Here is a 17,216-nt window from a genome sequence, read left to right on the forward strand (position 1 = left end):
GGTCCATATGAATCTAGGGTGACATTCATCTGTGTGTTTGTTTGTGTGAAGGTGACACGGGGGTGTGTGTAACATATGTGCATGTGTGTCGACGAATGCGAGGGGCAAATGTACTCACGGGAGACATGGTCTTGACGGTACAAGAGATGTCGTGGATCTTCACCTTGTCAACGACTTTGTTAACGATGTTACGGACGTGTTCAACCTCGTTAATGTTAGTCAACGAAATTTACCAAGTCAGTTAACTGTCAACGATGTTTTTTGGCAATGTTGTCAAAGTATGGTCCCGTATGCGATGTTGAAGTGCACAGCGAGTACGTCGGATCCTCAAGGTGAACTGAAGTCACTACTTGTCAAGACCGCGTACCCACAGCACCTAGACGCCACAGATAATGAAGCAGAGTGAGCTCGGGTCCAATGTTGCCAACTAACTCCATGACTCACATCTTATGGCACCTATACGTATACGTACAGTGTCCACCATGTACGGGTCAGTACCGAAAGAACCAAGAATATAGTGATCAAGCTATGACATTTTAATATGTATGTCGAAATTATTGATCATTGATTCAGCAGTGATCCAGATATGACATTTTTAATACAGGTGTCTATGTGTTCGAGCTATGACATTTCGAATACACGTGTCTATATGATTGAGCATTGATTGAGCAGTGATCGAGCATGTGTCTATTTGTTCGAGCAGTGATCAAGCCATGACATTTTTAACATGTGGCTATCTGATCGAGTAGTGATCGAGCTTTGACATTTTGAATAAGCATGTTTATGTTTTCGAGCAGTAATTGAGCTGATATTTTGACAATGAACTAAAAACTATAAATATTTGTTTTTATTTTACCAGGTAAGGCCAACTGAGCTATATTGTGCTTCTTGGGAAGCAACCTGATCCAAAAATTATAGCCTGGCCATAAATGATAGCGCAACTAATTGTTTTATCGTGTGGAACTGTAGAGCAGACAATTAATCAAAATGCATGTTTCAAAATTTGAAAAAATAATGGAGGACCTGAGAAAAACCCACACGACCAGGGTGAGAACATGCAAAGTCTGAATATGCAGGGGTCAGGGTTAGGATCAAAACCACAACCTCCTGTATACCAGCCGAAGTCGTGAACATCTCGCCTCTGTGGCACCCCCATTTCTTGTGTCTGTGTGATGAAGCATTGATCGAGCAGTGATCGAGCTATGATATTTAATACTTGTGTATACGTGATCAATCAGTGATTAAGCAAAGGTGATTTTTTTGATCGGTAAAGTGATTTCTGTAAGACGATTTACGTATCGTAAAAAAGACAATTTGTAGATCAAAAAAGCCCAATGGTGGATTTTTTTGGCTGTCAGTCCTCCCATTGTACCTGATTGGCTTTCCTAAGCATGAACATAATGTATAATTAATTTTGTCGTAGATTAATTTAATTCTGTTACAGCGCCTGTGTGCATGAATGCGAGGGGAGAATGTACTCACTGAAGATGTCGCCGTGACGGTACAAGAGATGTCGTGGATCTTCACCTTGTCAACGACTTTGTTAACGATGTTACGGACGTGGTAAACCTCGTTAATGTTAGTCAACGAAGTTTACCAAGTCAGTTAACTGTGTCAACGATGTTTCTTAGCGATGTTGACAAAGTGGGTCCCGTATGCGATGCTGAAGTGCACAGCGAGCACGTCGGACCCCCACGGAGAACTCAAGTCACTACTTGTCGAGCCGCTTGTGGAGATCACGTACCCACAGCACCTAGACGCCACAGATAATGAAGCTGAGTGATCTCGGGTCAAATGTTGCCAACTAACTCCATGACTCACAACTTGTGGCACCTACCGTATACTTAGTGTCCACCATGTATGGGTCAGTCGAGAACGAGCTATGACATTTTGAATACATCTGTCTATGTGTTAAAGCAGTGATCGAGCTATGACATTTTGAATACATCTGTCTATGTGATCGAGCAGTGATCGACCTAAGACATTTTGAATACGTGTCTATGTGATCGAGCATTGATTGAGCAGTGATCACGGTGTGACATTTTGAATACATGCGTCTATATGATCGAGCAGTGATCGAGCAATTAAATTTTGAATATTTGTTTCTATGTGATCGAGCATTGGTCGAGCGTTGACAAATTAGATAATAAAAAACGATTAATTCCTAATTTACCAGGTTAGGCCCACTGAACGACATAGCTCTTTTTCAGACGTGTCCTGGCCACAAATGATAGCTCATTGAAGTGGCTTATCACGTGGAAATTTATCTCAGCCAGGGCTCAAACCCACAACCTTCTGTACACCAGACGAGGTCGTTAACATCTCGCCACCATGGCACCACATTACATGTGTCTATGTGATCGAGCATTGATCGAGCAGTGATCGAACTATGATTCTTAATACTTGTGTTTACGTGACCAAGCAGTGATCAAGCAGAGGCATTTTATTTCAATCGGCAGTGATTCCTGTCACACGATTTGTGGATCAAAAAAGCACACTGGTGAAATTCCTTGGCTGTTAGCCCTCCCATTGATGCTGATTGGCTTCCCTGAGGATTAACATAATTGATCAGAGATTAGCTTTACTACCCGGCTTCGCCTGGGACTTGGATTATTGTCTTGGATTAATACACGGCCTACGCGGAGGGTGGGGGGGGGGGGATGCGTGACGTCAGCAGGCACACTGCGTAACGCTGCCGCATGCCGGTGACATCACAGATGTGTGCAATATATTATATCCATTATTCCCCCCCCCCCAAATTAAAAAAAGTATATTTTTTATACTTTTTACATTGTGTACAGTATGGAAGCTAGCCACATGCCAAATTTAAAGTTTGTAGCCTAGTATATTATATCCATTATTTCCCATCGCCCCAGCCGCGCATTTGTGCGGGATACACGGCATACAAGGAGGGTTGGGGGCGGGGGATGCGTGACGTCAGTAGGCACACTGCGTGACACTACTGGATGCGGGTGACGTGAACAGTGACGTCACTAATGTGACTAATGTGACATCACTGCTCACTTGGCGTGCAATATATTATATCCATCTTCTTTGGTTCTTTCGGTAAAGTCACGTAGAATGAGAATAAAATAATAAATTGATAAGATAAAATAACAATAATATTCTCACGACGTTTCGGCCACAACACAAGCGGCCTTCATCAGGTGAAGGGGACGAGACTGTCTGGAGGACAGCGCTGGAGTGAGAAAGCCACGCTGAGATCACGACCTTTAAGCTGTGTGAGAAGAAACAAAGCGCCTTGACAAAGGAATTAGCATATTATTTAGCATTGAAATGGCTGAGTGATTAGCTTGTGACTGGTCACAGAAAAGGCTATGTTAAAGTTAAAGCATACACATCTGCAAAGGCACCCCTTGACAAAGGAATTAGCATAGAATTTAGCATTGAAATAGCTAAGTTAAAGTATACACATCCGCAGAGGCATTCCTTGACAAAGGAATTAGCATAGAATTTAGCATTGAAATAGCTGAGTGATTAGCTTGTAACTGGTCACAGAAATAGCTATGTTAAAGTCAGAGCATATACATTCACCGAAGCAACTAGTACAAATCAAACAGGAGAATTTAGCATTGAAATAACTAGGCGAATTTAGCATTGAAATAACTGAGTGATTAGCTTCTGACTGGTCACAGAAACGGCTTTGTTGAAGTTAAGGCCTACACATCTGAGCTATTCACAGTAACTGGGTATGCAATACAATATAAAATGAATACTATATAGTGAACCAATAAAAAATACTAAAATATAAATTACCTCAATGTTATCAATAAACTCTATATTCTCCAATCAGCTAAGCTACCAACAATAAGTCGTTATATATCACAATGCTATATGGCGAAAAATGGGTGGATTCTTACCCTCAACTTTAGCAACACGGATAGCTACGGGTCCCATTCAGACGGACGAGTTCATCCATGGTCGGAACAGAGGAGGGGGAGAGAGACAGCTGCGAGGCGCTGTTATACTCCATGTTGTAAACCATACCATTAACCGTGGTGAGAGGTATTAAGAGTCAATGCCAGCGAAAGAGCTGCGGTCTGAAGGTCATCGTAAAATACAATTAATTAAGAACGGAAATGGTTTAAAACATCTTTCCAATGGTTACTAAGCCAGAATCCATCTTCTCGATTGAAATTGTCTCTGTGCTTGTATATGTGAATGGCTTCATGAACGAATCTCTCATGGTAGCCGGTTGGTTTGCAAAGAACCTCCGTCTTGGAGAAGTCAATGTCATGTGAGCCCACTGAATTATAACAGTGATCTGCCACGGCAGAGGAGTTCGTCCTACCGTGTTTCAAGTCTGCTTTATGTTCGCGGATGCGGTCCGAGATATGTCGTTTGGTTTCTCCAATGTAGCTACTACCACAGAGGCACTTTAGTTTGTAAACGCCCGGGTACTGTATGTCTGAAACAGCATCTTTTACAGATGGAACTAGATCACGGATTTTATGTACTGTGTTGAATCCGACCTGGATCTTGTGTTTATTCAGGATTTTGGAGATCTTTTTAGTGACCCCTGCAATGTAGGGTAAGGTGATGGTTTTGAGTGGCTCCACAAGAGGATCCTTCTTCATGACTGGAGTGATGGCTTTGCGGATTGTGTAGTCGGAGTAACCATTAGCCCTGAGAGCCTGGTGTACGTACTTGAGTTCACTGGTAATGTGTTCCTGGTCGGAAATGCATTGGGCTGTATGGTATAGAGTCTTGATGAGGGAGTTCTTCTGGGATGGATGGTGGTGGGAATCCGGTTTCAAGTAAGCATCTGTATGGGTAGCTTTCCTGTAGACAGAGTGGCTCATTGAACCATCATGTCTCCTTTTAATTAAGACATCCATAAAGGGTAGTTTGCCATCTTTTTCGACCTCCATGGTAAATCTGATGGCTGGGTGTATGGAATAGATGTGGTCGCGGAATTGGTCTAGAGCAGGCTGGCCATGTGGCCAGATGACAAAGGTGTCATCCACGTACCTGTTCCATAAGGTCGGGCGTAGAGTGGCAGTCTGGATGGCGTCAGTTTCAAATTTTTCCATGAATACGTTGGCTACAACCGGAGATAGGGGGGAGCCCATTGGGGTGCCCTCAGTTTGTTTGTAGAAAATTTGAAACTGACGCCATCCAGACTGCCACTCTACGCCCGACCTTATGGAAGAGGTATGTGGATGACACCTTTGTCATCTGGCCACATGGCCAGCCTGCTCTAGACCAATTCCGCGACCACATCAATTCCATACACCCAGCCATCAGATTTACCATGGAGGTCGAAAAAGATGGCAAACTACCCTTTTTGGATGTCTTAATTAAAAGGAGACATGATGGTTCAATGAGCCACTCTGTCTACAGGAAAGCTACCCATACAGATGCTTACTTGAAACCGGATTCCCACCACCATCCATCCCAGAAGAACTCCCTCATCAAGACTCTATACCATAGAGCCCAATGCATTTCCGACCAGGAACACATTACCAGTTAACTCAAGCATGTACACCAAGCTCTCAAGGCTAATGGTTACTCCGACTACACAATCCGCAAAGCCATCACTCCAGCCATGAAGAAGGATCCTCTTGAGGAGCCATTCAAAACCATCACCTTACCCTACATTGCAGGGGTCACTAAAAAGATCTCCAAAATCCTGAATAAACACAAGATCCAGGTCCGATTTAACAAAGTACATAAAATCCGTGATCTAGTTCCATCTGTAAAAATGCTGTTCCAGACATACAGTACCCGGGCATTTACCAACTAAAGTGCCTCTGTGGTAGTAGCTACATTGGAGAAACCAAACGACATATCTCGGACCGCATCCGCGAACATAAAGCAGACTTGAAACACGGTAGGATGAACTCCTCTGCCGTGGCAGATCACTGTTATAATTCAGTGGGCTCACATGACATTGACTTCTCCAAGACGGAGGTTCTTTGCAAACCAACCGGCTACCATGAGAGATTCGTTCATGAGGCCATTCACATATACAAGCACAGAGACAATTTCAATCGAGAAGATGGATTCTGGCTTAGTAACCATTGGAAAGATGTTTTAAACCATTTCCGTTCTTAATTAATTGTATTTTACGATGACCTTCAGACCGCAGCTCTTTCGCTGGCATTGACTCTTAATACCTCTCACACCACGGTTAATGGTATGGTTTACAACATGGAGTATAACAGCGCCTCGCAGCTGTCTCTCTCCCCCTCCTCTGTTCCGACCATGGATGAACTCGTCCGTCTGAACGGGACCCGTAGCTATCCGTGTTGCTAAAGTTGAGGGTAAGAATTCACCCATTTTTCGCCATATAGCATTGTGATATATAACGACTTATTGTTGGTAGCTTAGCTGATTGGAGAATATAGAGTTTATTGATAACATTGAGGTAATTTATATTTTAGTATTTTTTATTGGTTCACTACATAGTATTCATTATATATTGTATTGTATACCCAGTTACTGTGAATAGCTCAGATGTGTAGGCCTTAACTTCAACAAAGCCATTTCTGTGACCAGTCACAGGCTAATCACTCAGTTATTTCAATGCTAAATTCGCCTAGTTATTTCAATGCTAAATTCTCCTGTTTGATTTGTACTAGTTGCCTCGGTGAATGTATATGCTCTGACTTTAACATAGTTATTTCTGTGACCAGTTACAAGCTAATCACTCAGCTATTTCAATGCTAAATTCTATGCTAATTCCTTTGTCAAGGAGTGCCTCTGCCAATGTGTATACTTTAACTTAGCTATTTCAATGCTAAATTCTATGCTAATTCCTTTGTCAAGGGGTGCCTTTGCGGATGTGCATGCTTTAACTTTAACATAGCCTTTTCTGTGACCAGTCACAAGCTAATCACTCAGCCATTTCAATGCTAAATTATATGCTAATTCCTTTGTCAAGGCGCTTTGTTTCTTCTCACACAGCTTAAAGGTCGTGATCTCAGCGTGGCTTTCTCACTCCAGCACTGTCCTCCAGACAGTCTCGTCCCCTTCACCTGATGAAGGCCGCTTGTGTTGTGGCCGAAACGTCGTGAGAATATTATTGTTATATTATTTTATCATTTTATTATTTTATTCTCATTCTACGTGACTTTACCGAAAGAACCAAAGATGAATCCTTGCAGTCACGAAAGCTTTACATCGAAATATTATATCCATTTTTGCGCCCCCCCCCCCCCCCCCCCAAATAGAAAAGTCTATTTTTATACTATTGTATACAGTCAGGAAACTACCCACATGCCAAATTTCAAGTTTGTTGCATGTCGGCAAGTATATTAAACATTTCGAACACACATTCACATATAGATGTTCTCTCAGATTAATGTTATCCTGATACAGCGCGCGTGTGGATGTACTCACGGAAGATATCGCCCTGAAGGCAGAACGAGAAGTCACGGATGGTCACGTTTGGTCAATAGATTTCGTTAACTGTGTTAATGAAGTGTTCAACCTCACGGATGTTTGTCAATGAGGTTTACCAAGTAATTTAACCGCGTTATCGATGTTCACTGACGACGTTGTCGAAGTGTGCTCCCGAATGCGATCTTAAAGCACACAGAGCGCGCGTCCACCTCCGTCTGTAACGATCGCCCGTTGCTAAGGAAGTGACGTCACTAGTTGTTAAGGTAACAAACCCCGGAAACCACGTGACCCACTGTATCCTCCAGGCCTCATTAGTTACACGACTGTCAAATTTTTACTTTAAACTTTCGTAACTTGCAGGAATTCATAATTTTTGGTTCTTTCGGTAAAGTCACGTAGATAGAAAATAACATTTTAAGTTAAGGCAAAAAACCCACGACGTTTCGATGGCAACACAAGCGGTCTTTATCACGTGTTGCGATCGAAACGTCTTGGGTTTTTTGCTTTTATTTTAATTTATTTTTATTTTATTGTTATTATTTTCTATCTACGTGACTTTACCTGAAAGAACCAAGAATATAGTAACGATTGTACCCTGGTCGCCACGGATGAAGAGGCCGAGCGGGCTCGGTTCAACTGTTGCTAGGTACCTCCACCACTCAGCTCGCAGCACACACACACACAGTGTCCACTATGTACGGTGTGAAAGAAGTCTAACATACTGTAAACACGTACGGGCCAGTAGTAGACCCTGTGTGTGTGTGTGAGTTGCACGTGCGCGGGTTCGGCACGCGGTGAGGTGGAGGGGCCGTGAGGGCCGCGCGGGGGATGGGAGCGGTGTAGAGGGAGGGGGGGGGCTCTGCCACTTTGCTGTAGAACCTCGTGGCAACTTGCTACGTTGTGCTCAGCCAGCAAAGTTCATTCACGCTCACGGCCAAAAGCAGTAGCGGCGAATATCTGAACCTGTCCCGGGCCTCCCTCAAGGTCGACTCAGCCTTAACCGAGTCGAGTGTGTAAACGTCAACACTGGCAAGACGAAGGTGGCCGGGCGTGGTGCGGACCGCATGGACTGCTCAGTTTCATTTATTTGGAATAACCCTGTGAGCCATTCGGCTCTTGATTCGGGTGCAACCGCGACAAACAATACAATTACAAGATGCATTGATAATTTACTGTACACAAATTGAGACATCCCCTACAAAAACAATGAAATCTTCTGGAAAAAGCACCATTTGTTTATGCTGCGTACTAAAGTGTGCAAAAAAATCCCATTTTGATGTTAGATAACAATAACAATCATAATACAGTTTAAATTACAATTTTAAGTCTAACTCTACACTACATAAAAAAAATCAGGCTAAACTAAACCTTTCTAGAAATTACTAAAATAATGCTATAAAAACAATGCAACAGTGATCAAAAGAAATGTGATTGAAAGTTAACAATAGCGACATATATAACATATTACTAAACCTAGCATCCTTCGCTAGCTGCTTGAGTTAATCCATAATAGCAGGAGTAACAATTATGTATGTTGATTAACTGCGAATAACCCAATCAATAACAGATATCCATTGTAATTTACATCAATACATTACCCCCCCCCCCCCGTCTTCGTATCGGATCTGCTTACAAGCGACGACGTCACATTTATCCCCCGTCTACGTCTATTAAAGACCGAAACAGGGGAAGGATTTCACCACAACTCTGGCTGTCACCTGACGAGGCGGGTTGTTGTTGTAGTTACAGGCGAAACGTCACGGTACTTGATTTGTAAATGTTTTGGGTTTACTCTCCAACACACCGATGTGCTGAATTAGTCACTAATTGGCATGTTTTGTTTACGTGACAAACTTGACTAAGATTTACGCGATATAACCCAAACAAACAAAAACACCCTCTAATAAGTAAATATTTGTATTAATTCCACGAATGGACCTTGGCCTGGGACTGTGGGGATTGAGAAGTTATGGATGCAGCTTCTGTTGTGCTGCCATCAGAATGACCAACGAATAAATAAATAATACACGCGGATTGGTGACTACAGTACTAGACCCCCAGTGCTTTTATATTTAAAAGTGCATGTGCTTTGTGGTTGCTTTATTGCGCGTGTGTATGTACTGTGTAACACTTGTTTGAACGCAGGTGATGGGGTTGTCCATGTTGGGTGTCATTACAGCCAAAAACAAGCAGCAGTACGAAGACCAGGACGCCGTGGCCGACCATGAGGACGGAAATTGGCCTCGCCCGGTCACAACGTACGACAGCAGTACAGGTTTCCCTCCACACATGTAGGCACCTACGAGTTTCCCACTACAGAGACGAAGATCCCCCATATAGCCTTAACAGACTGTTGTGGCAAGTGCTGTTCGCAAGCACCAATGAAGGTCGGCATGGTATACCAGGGGGTAGGTGGCCAACACCACACCCGGCCGCCTTTGTCTCCCAAGTGGTGATGTATACACACACCGCTCCAGGTATTCATTTGAGGTTGAGTCGACCCAGGACCAGTTCAGATAAATAATCGCTATTGGTGTTGGCCATGAGCGGGACTCCAACTCGCATGTTTGCGGGGTTCGGAGCGTAGCTTACTATCCACTGCGTCACTGCTACCCTCACATAACGCACACAGAAACAACACACACACACAGGGACCCACACGCACGGACACACAGGGACCTGCTCAACATTGAAATGTGCAGCCCTTGTGTGGCGGCCTGCGTTGAATTTGGGCGTTCATCTCGTCACCCATACAAAAGGTCTCGACACAATCAATGGCAGTCCCCCTTGCCCTGCCTGGCACGCACATCGGGCCAGTCACCCCACGCACAGCGCACACAACGTGCGCGTCGCGTATGCCAAATCAAGAGTCGTCCCCGAGTGTCCGGCAAATTGGACCGACTATCCCGGGCCTCGCGCTTCGGGGGAGACCCCACGTGTAGACATCAGTGTCACATGTAATGCTTCCGGTTTAGTTTGAAGGCATCAGGGGGGTGCCCACGCACCCCCTATGGACGGCCCTGGTCAAAGCACACGGCAGCGCGGAGCACGCGCGTCACGCGCACGGGCCACGCGCGTCACGGGTACGTGACATCTACAAGGCAAGCACCTGCATCGCGTGGTCATCACTTGTAAGGCATGCCCTTTGTGCATGGGACGTGCGTAGTGTGTGCAACACGTGGCACATGTATGTCACACATGCGCATCGCAATGTGATGTCATGTGTACGTGGACATTTGAATCGCATGTAGCTGTCTGGTGGGCAGGACGGATCTACGCGTGGGCAAGTAAGGGGGTGGCTGAGTAAGACTGATACGGAGACACGTCAAGCCACACACTCACCACACACTCACCGGCACACTCACACACACCACATTCACCGCACACTCACCGGCACACTCGCACACTGGCACTCACTGCACACTCACACACCGCACACTCACCACGCACTCACTTACCGGCACACTGACTGCACATCCACACACACTCACCGCTCTCACCACGCACTCACTTACCGGCACACTGACTGCACATTCACACACTCACTGGACCCTCACTGCACACTCACCACGCACTCACCGGCACACTGACTGCACATTCACACACTCACCGCACACTCACTTACCAACACTCTGACTGCACACTCACACACACCGCACTCACACCGCATTCACACACACTCACACACACTCAAACCGCACTCATTCACTCACACACACTCACTCACACACACTCACACAAATTTACACACACTCACCGCACACTCACACACACTCACACTCACCGGCACACTCGTGTGCAAGCACACTAGTGAGCTTCCGCAAAATGTGCTGCACATTAGTGAGGCCACACACCAGCAGATTTACACATCAGTGAGCTTACACACTAGTGTGCACACACACAGTCGTAAGCTTACAGATTAGATAGCGTACACACCAGCTCACCGGTGAGGTGAGGTGACCTACACACTGGTGAGTTAACACACCCACCTGTTTACGTGCGCAATGCTCCTAACCCTAAACCTAACATATCCCAAATGTCATTGCTAAAGTTATTTTACACACGCACGTGCATACACGCATGCGCATATGAAGGCACGCATGCACACATACGTGCACACAAACACACATGCACGCACATGTTTAAACATATACAATTCCATGGCGTTGGACTTGAGACTCCCAGAAGTGGAATCAGGACTCCTGAGTGTGCGATATAGCGCAGTGGGCCTTACTTGGAAAAATTGAAATAATTAATTTAGTTTCAGGATGTAGGGTTCTGAAGATATTTCATCTTTCAGTCCTTTCTGACCGTTTGAGTGTGGGTGAGTGAGTGACAACTACTTATGCATTTTTTGTTATTACAAATACAAGCATTTCCAGCTATTGACATGAAATGTATTAACTCTGGAAGATGGTGGTGATACAGGTGGTGGGTAGCGGTAGTGTAGCGTTTAGCACGCTGCGCTACGAACCCGGCGACCCGAGTTAAATTCTCGCTCATGCCCAACGCAGGTAACGACTCTCTGAACCGGTCATGGGCCTCCCCTAGGTCGACTCAGCCTCAAATGAGTACTTAGTGTGGTGTAAACATCACTACTGGGGAGACAAAGGCGGCCGGGCGTGGTGTTGGCCACCCACCCCTCGTGTGCCATGCTGGCCTTCACAGGTACTCGCTAACAGCACTTGCCCCAACAGTCTATTCGGGCTATACGGGGAGTCTTTGCTTTGGTGGTGATGATACAGATGGTGATTGATTATACAGATGGTTAGGATGATGACAATGATACATTTGGTGATGATAGTGGTGATGATGGTAATATTAAGACACACTAATATAAAATGTAATCATTAAAGCACAATATATAACATTTGTAATTTCTGTTGAAAGCATGTGCTTATAATGGTCACGTGTATTTCTACGTGGTTGTGCATGAATGCACGTGTTTTTTTAATTTTCTGTATTAGGTGCTTGACGACAGCACTTGGCCCAACAGTCTATATTGGTTGTACAGGAAATCTTTGTGTTTTGATTTACGAATGTTCCATTCACGAAATTTAGTGAAAACGAAATTGACAAATTAAGGATACTTTTCGACTTACGAAATAGAATTTCAGCGGAAACAATATATCACATGGCACGCGCCATGAGATCATCAAGTAAAAAGCTGTCATCCATCCACGACAGTGTCACGGTATCCCCATAGTGCAAAAGTAACGCCTCGTCACCTCTCCAGTCATTCCAACATGCAGATCTTTTGGTGAGTTCCTTGAAGATGTTAATTATTTTTGTCTTAAATTGATTATTATTCAACCGTTATAATATTTGTTCTTTATTATTTTTTTATTGTGAAATATTGGTGTATATTTTGGGTTTAGGAGTATAGCAGAAATGACTGTCTGAAACACATGGCAAGTTTTTCGTATTCAATTAATGGGAAAGGCCATTCCAATTTACGATATTTTGTTTTGCGTGCGTTTTTAGAAGAACGCATCCCTTTCGTAAATAGAGGCATACATGTACAGGAATCCATTGCCAACCGCGAATTTACCAACCACGAGATTTTAGTAAACACGGATTGACTACTGGACACCTGTTTACTAACCACGAGCATCTCGTTTTGAGTATTCGCGAGTCGCGCCGAGTCGTGAAATCAAAACAACACGATGTACCTTATGGGGGGGGGGGTTCTTGTATTTGTTCTTGTATTTGTACGAGCTGTTGTTTGTTTATGTTATTGATGTTTACGGGGAGCGTTAGTGCAGCGGGTTAGCGAGCTGTACTATGGAGCCATAAATCCTGGCATTATTCCTGCTCACGGCCAACACCAGTGGCAATTATCTGAACCATTCCTGGACCTACCCTCGGCCTCAAATGAGTACTTGGTGCATTGTGGAAACATCAGCACTGGCAGAGACAAACCCCATATGCTGTGCTGGCCTGCATAAGTGCTCATAACGGCACTTACCCAACAGTCTGTTACATGGGGGGATCTTAGTCTTGGCGTGTAAGTGAGAGTTTGTGGACTTTGCATGTTCTTCCCCTGTTGTGCACGCGTTTTCTCAGGGTTCTCAGCTTTCAAAAAAGAACAACCAATTCTAACAGTGAGATTTTACTTGCAAATTACTTAAACAGGGATGACACACTGTGGCAACATCGCCCCCTTCTGTGAAAGCTGGACAGGACCCTCCTGCAAAAGAGTGAGACTTCCCTGAATAAACAAATGTAGCATGGTAATCTTTGAAATAATAAAAAAAACTTCACCCCTAGAGTGGACAAGGTAGTGAGGGTGATTCTAGCAAGTGAGGGAGCTGTGCTCGGACGGAATGGACGACGGCTCCCAGCCGACCTCTTCGCCTTTGTCGATCTTGTCATCGTTGGAGGCCGGTCTCAGCTCTGCGAGGATCGCCTCAAACGTGGGGCGCTCTAACGGCGCGTAGCTCCAGCAGCGGTGCATCACCTTGCGGCTGTGGGGCGAGGGGAGGGTGCGGTGAGGGTGCGAGGAAGGCGAATCGTGCACAAGCTCGGACTGCGCTTTCACCTCTTCCAGTGCGCGTTCGTTCTCAGAATGGTTGAATGAGTGCCGATGATGTTAATGACGTCACAGAGGGGGATGAAGGGGGTCAGGTGGCGAGGGGGGTGAGTAGGTAGAGGGTCATGAAGGCATAAAATATCTACAGTATGGATTCACACAGCGGCGTCTAAATGCCACTGCATCTCCATACGTAGTGCAGAAACACTGGTCATGTTTATCTTGTAGAGAGAGAAGAAGTCTGTGGGTCTCTACAGTGAGGGAAAAAAGTATTTGATCCCCTGCTGATTTTGTACGTTTGCCCACTGACAAAGAAATGATCAGTCTATAATTTTAGTGGTAGGTTTATTTGAACAGTGAGACACAGAATAACAACAAAAAAATCCAGAAAAACGCATGTCAAAAATGTTGTAAATTTATTTGCATTTTAATGAGGGAAATAAGTATTTGACCCCTATGCAAAACATGACTTAGTACTTGGTGGCAAACCCCTTGTTGGCAATCACAGAGGTCAGACGTTTCTTGTAGTTGGCCACCAGGTTTGCACACATCTCAGGAGGGATTTTGTCCCACTCCTCTTTGCAGATCTTCTCCAAGTCATTAAGGTTTCGAGGCTGACGTTTGGCAACTCGAACCTTCAGCTCCCTCCACAGATTGTCTATGGGATTAAGGTCTGGAGACTGGCTAGGCCACTCCAGAACCTTAATGTGCTTCTTCTTGAGCCACTCCTTTGTTGCCTTGGCCGTGTGTTTTTGGTTATTGTCATGCTGGAATACCCATCCACGACCCATTTTCAATGCCCTGGCTGAGGGAAGGAGGTTCTCACCCAAGATTTGACGGTACATGGCCCCGTCCATCGTCCCTTTGATGCGGTGAAGTTGTCCTGTCCCCTTAGCAGAAAAACACCCCCAAAGCATAATGTTTCCACCTCCATGCTTGACGGTGGGGATGGTGTTCTTGGGGTCATAGGCAGCATTCCTCCTCCTCCAAACACGGCGAGTTGAGTTGATGCCAAAGAGCTCCATTTTGGTCTCATCTGACCACAACACTTTCACCCAGTTGTCCTGACAAGATCCTCCCGTGTAGTTCTGGGCTGATTCCTCACCGTTCTCATGATCATTGCAACTCCACGAGGTGAGATCTTGCATGGAGCCCCAGGCCAAGGGAGATTGACAGTTCTTTTGTGTTTCTTCCATTTGCGAATAATCGCACCAACTGTTGTCACCTTCTCACCAAACCGCTTGGCAATGGTCTTGTAGCCCATTCCAGCCTTGTGTGGGTCTACAATCTTGTCCCTGACATCCTTGGAGAGCTCTTTGGTCTTGGCCATGGTGAAGAGTTTGGAATCTGATTGATTTCTTCTTTGGACAGGTGTCTTTTATACAGGTAGCAAGCTGAGATTAGGAGCACTCCCTTTAAGAGTGTGCTCCTAATCTCAGCTCGTTACCTGTATGAAAGACACCTGGGAGCCAGAAATCTTTCTGATTGAGAGGGGGTCAAATACTTATTTCCCTCATTAAAATGCAAATCAATTTATAACATTTTTAACATGGGTTTTTTCTGGATTTTTTGTTGTTATTCTGTCTCTCACTGTTCAAATAAACCTACCATTAAAATTATAGACTGATCATTTCTTTGTCAGTGGGCAAACGTACAAAATCAGCAGGGGATCGAATACTTTTTTCCCTCATTTTATGTGAGGAGTCTGTGGGTCGCAACAGCACGTACGGCTGGAAGTAGGACATTCCAGACTAAAAGGGTTCATAATGGCCGTGTCACCGAGACTGAACCAGCCAGCACAACTCACTGCCAATAACACATCACGTAATTCACCCTTAAGCAATTGTTCAATCAATTAATTGAATCACTACAATTAAAATCAAAGAATATCCCAGAACAAACACTTCGCACTCTCCTCCGTCAGCCACCTGCATCCACAATAGAAACGCATCAGTCCAGCAGTGGATAAAACCTGGTGTGGGAGGTATGGGGGGGCGGCTTACACTTGCGGTGGACAGCAGGGGGGTGGCTGCATGCAGTAGCCATCGCAGATCAAGCAGTAGAACTTGTCATCGACTGCCATGCGCCAGGGTAATTGGCCTCTCCTACACCCACACACATCACACTGAGCGGCACACACGTCACACCGAGGAGCACGCACGTCACACCAAGGAGCACGCACATCACACACCGAGCAGGTTGCACAGGGCTCCTTTATCAAGACAAACGTGGAGCAGATTACACCTACTACAATACGCCTGTCACAATGCCCCCCTCTCCCCCCCCCCCAGTTTATGGGGGGGCGCGGGCCTCACTCCCCCCTTCGCGTCAGCCCCCCCTAATAAATGGTCCGGTTGCATTGTGAATGCACCACTCGAATGACGTGCAGTCCCGTGGCGCACTGTAACGGGCTCGTGATTTACTCAATAAAATTCAACGTAAAAAAATAAAAACGATCCCAAGACATTATTTAAAATAAAGTATGGCCATCGTGTGTCAGCATCACAGGCGAAAATTGGCATGTAAAATAAAACTTCACGGCGACTCACTCAATTGGGATTGCTCGCAGCAAACAGAACTTGACCTGCTTACAGGTTAGGTGCAGAATAACCGTGTGTCACACAGAGAACAGTTGCCACTGAGGGTGCCCTTTTCAAATGCTTGAGATGAGATGTGATTATCGCGTGTAAATGTACACACTAAAATAACGAAAAAATTCTAAGCGAACTATTATCGTTCAAGGTGGCAGGGTGGTGCAGCGGTGATCTTTGACCCTCGCAACAAGAAGGGCCTTGGTTAATTATCCGACTGGCACTTTGCGGAGTTTTCTACGTTCTCCCCTTTGTTCTGTATGGGTTATCCAGTTTGCTCACATAGCTAGAAAACACAGAATCACAATGTAACTGGGTATTGGCCAATCATCCCAATGCTAAAGTTACCTGCAAATTACTTCATTGGGATGACACTCGGCAGCAGAGCCGGATGATGGCATTGCTGGGGCCCTATGCCATTGTCAAGCTTAAGAGGCCCCTTCTATTAATGCCTGTATATTTTTGTCAGCAGAATGAAAATAACTGCTTTGGAGAGTCTTTTTTTCTCACCGATCTTTATTTATTAAACAATTATGTTATAACTCGAAACCTTGTGTCCATTTCTTGTTTCGTATTTAGAGACCCCCCCCCCCCCCCTCTCTTAATGCGAGGCCCTAAGCTGTAAGTGTAGCCGGTGTGAGCTCGCCTGTGATGAATCACACGTATAATTGTGCACTCTTATTTTCTATGGGTGGCCAGGAGAATGTATTATTATTTAAGTGAAT

General features: G+C 45.0%; 1 pseudogene; it reads left to right on the forward strand.

Moving 5' to 3' along the window:
* The first annotated feature begins 7,565 nt into the window (after positions 1-7,565).
* Positions 7,566-17,216, forward strand: part of LOC142922859 (exosome complex exonuclease RRP44-like) — a 34,098-nt pseudogene continuing 24,447 nt past the window's right edge.

This window comes from Petromyzon marinus, unplaced genomic scaffold (assembly GCF_048934315.1).
Source record: "Petromyzon marinus isolate PM22_M1 ecotype Great Lakes invasive population unplaced genomic scaffold, UKy_Petmar_22M1.pri1.0 PM_Scaffold_19, whole genome shotgun sequence".
Classification (NCBI taxonomy): Eukaryota; Metazoa; Chordata; class Hyperoartia; order Petromyzontiformes; family Petromyzontidae; genus Petromyzon; species Petromyzon marinus.